Source organism: Haliotis cracherodii, unplaced genomic scaffold (assembly GCF_022045235.1).
Source record: "Haliotis cracherodii isolate W230 unplaced genomic scaffold, xgHalCrac1.p SCAF_6, whole genome shotgun sequence".
Classification (NCBI taxonomy): domain Eukaryota; kingdom Metazoa; phylum Mollusca; class Gastropoda; order Lepetellida; family Haliotidae; genus Haliotis; species Haliotis cracherodii.
The window spans coordinates 28,990,389-29,000,806 of record NW_027266319.1 but is presented as its reverse complement, the minus strand read 5'-3'; the positions used below and the strand labels follow the sequence as shown (position 1 = coordinate 29,000,806).

At 38.9% G+C, this 10,418-nt stretch overlaps 1 pseudogene; it reads left to right on the top strand.

Annotated features, from left to right (window-relative positions):
• Positions 1-437: 437 nt before the first annotated feature.
• Positions 438-1,907, top strand: LOC139445255 (uncharacterized; annotated as a pseudogene).
• The last annotated feature ends 8,511 nt before the right edge of the window (positions 1,908-10,418 follow it).

Genomic DNA, 10,418 nt, shown 5'->3' with positions numbered 1-10,418 from the left:
AGATAAATAGCCCTAGATCACTAATACCAAATTTCATATTTACAAAACATCAAATAAAATATATACCGTAAGCACCACCCTTCTCATCTCTCGTCGTCTGCTTGCCTAGATGTCAATAAACATAAGTCACATGACTTGAGGTGCTGCCGTATGTTAAAATTATAAATGTATGGAAACATTGTCGGGCCATCTCGTATAGCTTTTCATAAGGTTCACCGACGCCTTCACGACAGGGATACAAAAGTTATTCGCCTACAGCTTTGACTAATGCTTACTAAGAAGTCAAAAACAATAAAGTTGCAGTTCATAAAGTGGCATTAAACTTCTCTGTACCCGAGCAAACACTGAGAGACAGGATAAAAGGCAAGATCGATGTTGACACAGTCAAATTTTATGATGCAGAGCAAGAAACTAGACTTTTTGACCATGTAACATACATGGCATCCATCAGATACGGATATACCAAGAAAGAGGTTATCCAATTAGGGTCTAACTTTGCTTGTCAGTTTGGAAAACGTGACCTGTCCCATCCAGTATCTGTCAAGTGGCTATATGGTCTGTTGGAACGATGGCCAGAGTTGAAAGTTAGAAGTGCTAAGTCTCCCACGGAACTTCGTGCCAAAGCTAGTTCAGAGGAATGCATCAACAGATATTTTGATGAACTTGCCATGATTATGGACAAATACCGTTTCCAATCAAGACCAGAAGCAATTTATAACGTAGATGAGAAAGGAATCAACCAGTCCCATGTCGCACCGAAAATTGTTGGCTCAAGAAAGTCAGTGGCCTACGAGATTTCTTCAGAGAGATCGTCTGTCGTCACACTTTTGGGAAGTGGAAATGCTCTGGGCACATTTATTTCACCTTTCTTTGTATTTGCGGGTGCTAGAATGCGCAGTGAATTACTTGAAGGCTGTACATCAGGAAGTGACGGAACCGTTTCTGAATCAGGATGGTCAAATGGTGTTATATTCCAAGATTACTTGGACAGGTATTTCCTTCGATATGCATCTCCAGCAACGCCGAATAGACCTTTGCTTCTCCTGTACGATGGCCACAAGTCGCACATTTCTCCGTCTCTGATAGACTGGGCAAAAGATCACAATATTGTGTTGTTTGTCCTCCCGGCTCACACAAGTAATATTTTGCAGCCAATGGACGTGGGATGTTTAGGCCCGTTTACAAAGATTTACAATGCCGAATGTCACAAACTGTTGAAGTCTGATGGTACCACAATCAACGGATATAACATCACCTCCGTAGCCTGCAGGGCATATTCTGCTGCTTTAACGCCTGGTCACTTGCAGTCGGCAGTCAGAAATCTATCGCTTTTCGCCAGTTATGATTGATAAATCTGCATTCCAACCAGCTGCTTTTATCACCGCATCACACGATGAAGACAAGTCGCAGCTACTGACGACGTACACAGCCCGCGTCCCAACACAAACGTTGAGAAGGAAATTTTCGTCACTAACTTTGACCAAACCCAATTCTTTGGTGACCAGCTTCCCGTCATTCAGAAGAAGCAAAGAAAACCACGCAGATCTATGCACAAGATCGTTAGCGGCAAAGCCATAACTGAACCAGAGATAGAAATTCAAGTAAAAAAATATGTTAAAAGTTCAACTTCTAAACAGCCAGTACCAACCAAGAAACGACCAGCAAAGTCACATACATCAGCTAAACAATCTCAAAAGAAACATAAAAGTACCACCGAGCCAGCAGCGGGACCATCCGGTGCGATTAATCTACTATACAGCAGTGACAGTGAGGATTCGCCAATATCCGATGACGAAACATGTTGCGTTTGTCATCACTTTCAGCTCGCTGAACTGGCCCAATGCACATCACTGTTTTTCGTACAATGGGGGCAGTGCATGTATCAGTTGTTTCGTGTTGAGCTTTAGAAGTTACATGATTAGAAAACATATTCCGCTAACAATGTAACGTAACAATATGAATATTTCTTTTATATTTTTTATTACGTGTTTGTATCGTTATTTATCGTGTAGTTGTCCGATTTTCGATCACGAACTGCATACTCGTTTATCCGACATAATCATATGCAACCAACCATGTCGGATTAACGGGACTTGACTGTATACTGCATATATACAGGGAATGACCTGTACCAAAAAATAAGTTCGTTATATCCGCCAATTCGTTACAAGCGTGTTATAAACGGAGTTTACTGTATGTTAATTTTGAATTACCCCTGCTATGTACAAGTACAGAGATTCTGCTGCTTAACAGATATAAAGAAACGTTAAAGAAAATGTTCGTTAAGGGACCAATTAGATATTGTTACGAAAACATGGCATTCTCTAGGAGAGTGTAATAAAAAAAAAACATGTTTCGGGGAGGGTCATGAAAAAATGAACATGAAAAATAAAGTTCTTGTGTATTTTGTCTTTTCAGGGAGGGTCATGAAAAAATTAACAAAGACATGGGGAGGGTCATGCTTTGTTGTTTAACGCTGCACTCAGCAATATTCCAGATATATGACGGCAGTCTGTAAATAATCGAGCCTGGACCAGAAAATCAAGTGATTAACATCATCGATCAACGCAATTGGGATACGTTGACATGTATCAACCAAGTCACCGAGCCTGACCATCCGGCCTCGTTAATCGCCTTTTATGACAAGCATATTCGCAGGCATGGGTAGCTGAAGATATATTCTAACCCGGATCTTCACGGGTAGGAGGTTCATGCAAACATAAGATGGCCTTCAGAGGAGGGTCATTATTGTGAACATCAAAAACCTCTGACACCCCCCTTTAAATAACTGACCGGTCCCTTGCTCATAGTTTAGATTTTCTGGAAAGGTTCGAAAAACTTACCCTTTTTACTCATTACTGAATTTGGCCTGTCCGAAGTCCAAACCTGCTTGCGACTATGCAAGCCTATTAAAGAAGGGAAAGCAGACTACAAGCCTATTAAAGAAGGGAAAGCAGACTGCAAGCCTATAAAACAAGGAAAGCAGGCTGCAAGCCTATTAAGGAAGGAAAAGCAGGCTACAAGCCTTTAAAGAAGAAAAGCAGGCTACAAGCCTTTAAAGACGAAAAGCAGGCTGCAAGCTTCTTAAAGAAGGGAAAGCAGACTACAAGCCTATTGAAGAAGGGAAAGCAGTCTGCATGCCTATTAAACAAGGAAAGCAGGCTGCAAGCCCATTAAGGAAGGGAAAGCAGGCTGCAAGCCTATTAAACAAGGAAAGCAGTCTGCAAGCCTATTAAAGAGGGAAAGCAGGCTGCAAGCTTATTAATGAAGGGAAAGCAGGCTGTATGCCTATTAATGAAGGGAAAGCAGGCTGCTAGCCTATTAAAGAAGGAAAGCAGGATTTAAACCTATTAAAGAAGGGAAAGCAGGCTGCAAGCCTATTGAAGAAGGAAAGCAGGCTGCAAGCCTATTAATGAAGGGAGCGCAAGCTACAAGCCACTTGAAGAAGGAAAGCAGGCTGCAAGCCTATTGAAGGAGGAAAGCAGGCTGCAAGCCTATTAATGAAGGGAAAGCAGGCTGCAAGCCTATTAAAGAAGGAAAGCAGGCTGCAAACCTATTAATGAAGGGAAAGCAGGCTGCAAGCCTATTGAAGAAGGAAAGCAGGCTGGTTGTCAGCCATTTAAACATGGCTGATACTTTTCATGTAGTGCTACCAAATATTAATCATTGCTATCACAAATTCAATTTTTCGATAAAACTGAACCATTTTTAGAAATCACAAATTCGAAACGTACCGTATTCGACGTGATAAAGGGCCCCGCTCTAATAAGCGCCCACGGCGATAATTGCTGATATGTTGGCTAATGAACAAGCCCAATTATCATCCCTTCCGATTGATCAATGTACACAAGACTTATTTATTCGGTATAATACGCACACGTGTGTTATATGCACCCTTATTTATGGGCAATTAAATTCTGGAAAAATATATTTGTCGTACATAAACATTTCAGGCTGTCAGCATAAACCACGAAATTTATCTTTCAACTATGTTTTTTTTCTCACCAAAATAATATTCTAATAAGAGACCCCTATTTCTCATTTTGAGAGCGCCCTGGGCGCTTATTATGTCGAATACGGCATTTCCAAATTTGACGCATCAGTGACAAAAATTATTTCCGTTTCAGTTCCCTATTTTGACCTGTACAATATATTTTCGTGCGTTTATTTAGGCGAACAGTTAACTTGCCTTGCATGTGTTTGTGACGTATACCGCCTGTGGGGCAGGATACGCTCACCTTTTCGCGAACTATTTGTGTCATCACTATTTGTCGCATGCTCACGATGTAGTGGGAATCGCAGTCGAGATTTCTGATGAACATGGGAAGGGATTTGTCGCCTTTATTTATTAGAATGTAAAGGTCGACTTTGTGATATCAAGAACTCACTTCTTGGTATATACCAAAGTAAATAAGCTACTGGTGAACATTATTGTTGTCTGACAAATCTATCACGCATTTCAATTGCCGGAGACCCGTGAAGATCCGGGGTAGAATAGGTCTTCAGCAACCCATGCTTCTTGTAAAATGCGACTATGCTTGTCGCAAGAGGCGACTTACGGGATCGGGTGGTCAGGCTTGCTGACTTGGTTGATGCATGTCATCGTATCCTAATTCCATGGATAGATGCTCATGATATCAAACACTGGATTGTCTGGTCCAGACTCGAATATTTACAGACCGCCGTCATACACCTTGAATACTGCTGAATACGGCGTTAAATAACAAACCAACAAAAACAAACACTTGGCGGACATATTACTTTGTGCATAAAGTAATTAATAAAACAGTTTGTAAAGATTTTGCTATGTATTAAGCTAAACATTGACTGCTAATATCACCCTCCGTCACTGCACAGTCAAGGTGTCAGTTAATGTAAAAAACTTACTTATTGATATCACAAATTAGATTTATTAATATCTAAAATGTACCACGATTAAATGTATCAAGAACTGAATGATTGACATAACTAGATCGAATTTGTGATATAAAACATACTTTGAATTTAAAATGTAACAAATTATATCTATGGACTTCATTCATATTATAAAAATGCATTCTATATCAATAAATTTGTGATATCGATACATATTTTATAGTATCATAAAAACGGATTTGTGATATCAATAATACATTTCGTGGTTGTAAGAAATGAATGATTGACATTATAAAATAGGGAATAAGTAGCAATGCGGCGCCTCATACAGGCCCCTCTCCCACACAGATCGTAACTCCCCTATACTAACATTGAGTTAGATGGGCTACTATCACTTTCCTGAGCGGGACCTAAGACACGCGATGGTATCCCACAAAAAATTATCTTTATCTGTTTCTTTAAAAAATGTTTCTTTAACTCTCAACTGTCGCTATATCCTCTAATTTACAATGACATACATCAGTCAGACATAATAAGCTTTTGTTTGCATATTTGGTAAGACTTTCAAACTGCTAGTTATAGGTCAACCAAAGACGTATATACGTCTTTGGGTCAACTATAAGCTACTTAACAACATCATGAAGGTATAGATACAACTGTTTTCGTGGAGTCGTATTCAAAGGAAATTCTATTTACCTCTACTCTGTACAGCTTTCAGCGTCGTAGTTTTCAAATAATTTCATATTTTGTTCGGAAAACCCCAGTTGCAACATAATTCTGGGAATTTTACAGGGGAAGTAACTCTAGTTGATTATTATGACACTATATTTTCTACGGTGGCCCATAAGGAACATGGACACGTTTTCAAGATGTTTCACGTTTTGGAGTATGGTATCACACATTTTTCATCCGAGGTGGAAATACATTAATATTTGAATCGGTGAAAACTAAACTGGAAAAAGTGCCACGGGACTGTAGCTCACCTGGATAACAGTCAACACAAACAAGCGCTTAACAATTTGCCGTCAGCATTAATATTCAAATATGTTCTGCTAATATTGAGAATAAATGTACTGACAAATATGTTACAATAATCAATTTCAACAATATTTTTAATCTAGTAAAGGTAATATTGTATGCCATTGCAATACAGAACAGTATAGATTTACGCTTCATAATATTTCAACTTAAATGCTGTATATGCCTTTATTTCTTTTGCCATACATTTTTTTATTAAAATACACTTACAATTGTGATGCCTTTCATTAAACATAACGAACCCCATGGTGGTGATACTGAATTATCTGTCGTATCTTAGACAACAATACAGAGAGTAGAACATCATAAGCAGTTATGGAACCAGCCTTTTCTCTAATTCTGTTTGTTTGTTTGTTTAACGCCACACTCAGCAATATTCCAGCTATATGACGGCGGTCTGTAAAAACTTAGTCAACAACTTAACGATTGAGATTACTTGGATCAATAATGGGTCATGCCCTCACGATTGGTCAAATTACGTTTATGTGTGTGGCATGGCATGATCTGAATCAATCTCCCAATGACAATTTAAGGGATTCTTGTCCACTCCTTTTGTAGCGTCTGGCCCAGTTCAACTAACGTTGTGGGTTGCCTTTGACATCGGCGTACACTGACCACCTGACCATGTCCCAGGCGTGATGTGGGAAAGGTCAGGACTGATGGCAGCCCATTGCTTAATGGTGATTTTCTGCTGCAGGAAGTCAGTTACGATATGTTCACGATTAGTACGAGCGATATCGTCTTGGAAAATAAAATTTTGTCGGCGTTTCAGTGTAAGCTTTCATGTGTTTGTTTTCAGAGGTTTTAGGCAATGTTCAAGGTTCTCCTCCTATTTCTTAGATTTCCTCTTCAGTTTCCTTTTCTTAAAAAATGTGCAGCAGAAAACCGGTGATAGTCGAAATATCCGATCATATCGTTCTTGGCCCTTTTGGGCCATTGTAGTTTTATACATATGCTCGAAACGAACGTTAAATGTAACAACTCTGTGGATCTCATGAATATCCACGTTAGCCAGTTCATCTGATGTATTTGTATGATCTTTTGTTTGTTGTTTAACGCCGCACTCCACAACATTCCAGCTATATGACGACGGTCTGTAAATAATCGAGTCTGGACCAGACAATCCAGTGATTGACTTTAAGAGCATCGATCGAAGCAATTGGGATACGATGACATGCATCAACCAAATCAGCGATCCTGTCTGTCCGACCTCGTTAGTCGCCTTTTATGACAAGCATAGTCGCAGGCATGGGTTGCTGAAGATATATTCTAACCCGGATCTTCACAGGTAGGAGGGTCATGCAAAAAAAAAAGATGACCTTCAGAGGGGGGTCATTATTTTCTGTACATTTGTGAACATCAAAAACTCTGACACACCCCTTAAATAACTGACCGGACGGACCCTTGCTCATAGTTTGTATTTCTCGAAAGGTTCGAAAAACTTACCCTTTTTACTCATTTTGGCCATACTTATGAATTTGGCCTGTCAGAAGTCCAAACCTGTTTGCGACTATGCAAGCCTATTAAAGAAGGAAGGCAGGCTGTCAGCCTTTTAAAGAAGGAAAGTAGGTTGCAAGCCTAATAAAGAAGGGAAAACATGCTGCCAGCCTATTAAAGAAGGGAATGCAGGCTGCAAGCCTATTGAAGAAGGAAAGCAGGCTACAAGCCTATTAATGAAGGGAAAGCAGACTGCAAGCCTATTAATGAAGGGAAAGCAGACTGCAAGCCTATTGAAGATGGAAAACAGGCTGCAAGCCTACTAATGAAGGGAAAGCAGGCTGCAAGCCTACTAATGAAGGGAAAGCAGACTGCAAGCCTATTGAAGATGGAAAACAGGCTGCAAGCCTACTAATGAAGGGAAAGCAGGCTGCAAGCCTACTAATGAAGGGAAAGCAGACTGCAAGCCTACTAATGAAGGAAAAGCAGGCTGCAAGCCTATTGAAGAAGTAAAGCAGGCTGGTTGTCAGCCATTTAAACATGGCTGATACTTTTCATGTAGTGCTACCAAATATTAATCATTGCTATCACAAATTCGAACCATTTTTAGAAATCACAAATTCGAAACGTACCGTATTCGACGTGATAAAGCGCCCACGGCGATGTTTGCTGATACGTTGGCTAATGAACAAGCCCAATTATCATCCCTTCCGATTGATCAATGTACACAAGACAAATAAGTCTTGTGTACATTGATCAATCGGAAGGGATAAATACATATATTGGGTATAATACGCACACGTGTGTTATATTCACCCTTATTTATGGGCAATTAAATTCTGGACAAATATATCTGTCGTACATAAACATTTCAGGCTGTCAGCATAAACCACGAAATTTATCTTTCAACTATGTGTTTTTTTCACCAAAATAATAATCTAATAAGAGACCCCTATTTCAAATTTTGAGAGCGCCCTGGGCGCTTATTATGTCGAAAACGGCATTTCCAAATTTGACGCATCAGTGACAAAAAGTATTTCCGTTTCAGTTCCCTATTTTGACCTGTACAATATATTTTCGTGCGTTTATTTAGGTGAACAGTTAACTTGCCTTGCATGTGTTTGTGACGTAAACCGCCTGTGGGGCAGGATACGCTCACCTTTTCGCGAACTTCTTGTGTCATCACTATTTGTCGCATGCTCACGATGTAGTGGGAATCGCAGTCGAGATTTCTGATGAACATGGGAAGGGATTTGTCGCCTTTATTTATTAGAATGTAAAGGTCGACTTTGTGATATTAAGAACTCACTTCTTGGAACATACCAAAGTAAATAAGCTACTGGTGAACATTATTGTTGTCTGACAAATCTATCACGCATTTCAATTTGCGGAGACCCGTGGAGATCCGGGGTAGAATAGGTCTTCAGCAACCCATGCTTGTTGTAAAATGCGACTATGCTTGTCGCAAGAGGCGACTTACGGCATCGGGTGGTCAGGCTTGCTGACTTGGTTGATGCATGTCATCGTATCCTAATTCCATGGATAGATGCTCATGATATCAAACACTGGATTGTCTGGTCCAGACTCGAATATTTACAGACCGCCTTCATACAGCTTGAATACTGCTGAATACGGCGTTAAATAACAAACCAACAAAAACAAACACTTGGCGGACATATTACTTTGTGCATAAAGTAATTAATAAAACAGTTTGTAAAGATTTTGCCATCTATTAAGCTAAACATAGACTGATAATATCACACTCCGTCACTGAACAGTCAAGGGGTCAGTTAGTGTAAAAAACTTACTTATTGATATCACAAATTAGATTTATAAATATCTAAAATGTACCACGATTAAATGTATCAAGAACTGAATGATTGACATAACTAGATCGAATTTGTGATATAAAAAATACTTTGAATTTAAAATGTAACAAATTATATCTATGGACTTCATTCATATTATAAAAATGCATTCTATATCAATAAATTTGTGATATCGATACATATTTTATAGTATCATAAAAACGGATTTGTGATATCAATAATACATTTCGTGGTAGTAAGAAATGAATGATTGACATTATAAAATAGGGAATAAGTAGCAATGCGGCGCCTCATACAGGCCCCTCTCCCACACAGATCGTAACTCCCCTATACTAACATTGAGTTAGATGGGCTACTATCACTTTCCTGAGCGGGACCTAGGACACGCGATGGTATCCCACAAAAAAATATCTTTATCTGTTTCTTTAAAAAATGTTTCTTTAACTCTCAACTGTCGCTATATCCTCTAATTTACAATGACATACATCAGTCAGACATAATAAGCTTTTGTTTGCATATTTGGTAAGACTTTCAAACTGCTAGTTATAGGTCAACCAAAGACGTATATACGTCTTTGGGTCAACTATAAGCTACTTAACAACATCATGAAGGTATAGATACAACAGTTTTCGTGGAGTCGTATTCAAAGGAAATTCTATTTACCTCTACTCTGTACAGCTTTCAGCGTCGTAGTTTTCAAATAATTTCATATTTCGTTGGGAAAAACCCAGTTTTAACATAATTCTGGGAATTTTACAGGGGAAGTAACTCTAGATTATTATGACACTATATTTTCTACGGTGGCCCATAAGAGACATGGACACGTTTTCAAGATGTTTCACGTTTTGGAGTATGGTATCACACATTTTTCATCCGAGGTGGAAATACATTAATATTTGAATGGGCGAAAACCAAACTGGAAAAAGTGCCACGGAACTGTAGCTCACATGGATAATAGTCAACACAAACAAGTGCTTAACATTTCCTGTCAGCATTAATATTCAAATATGTTCTGCTAATATTGAGAATAAATGTACTGACAAATATGTGACAATAATCCAATGTCAACAATATTTTTAATCTAGTAAAGGTAATACTGTATGCCATTGCAATACAGCACAGTATAGATTTAGGCTTCATAATATTTCAACTTTAATGCTGTATATGCCTTTATTTCTTTTGCCATACATTTTTTATTAAAATAAACTTACATTTGTGATGCCTTTCATTAAACATAAC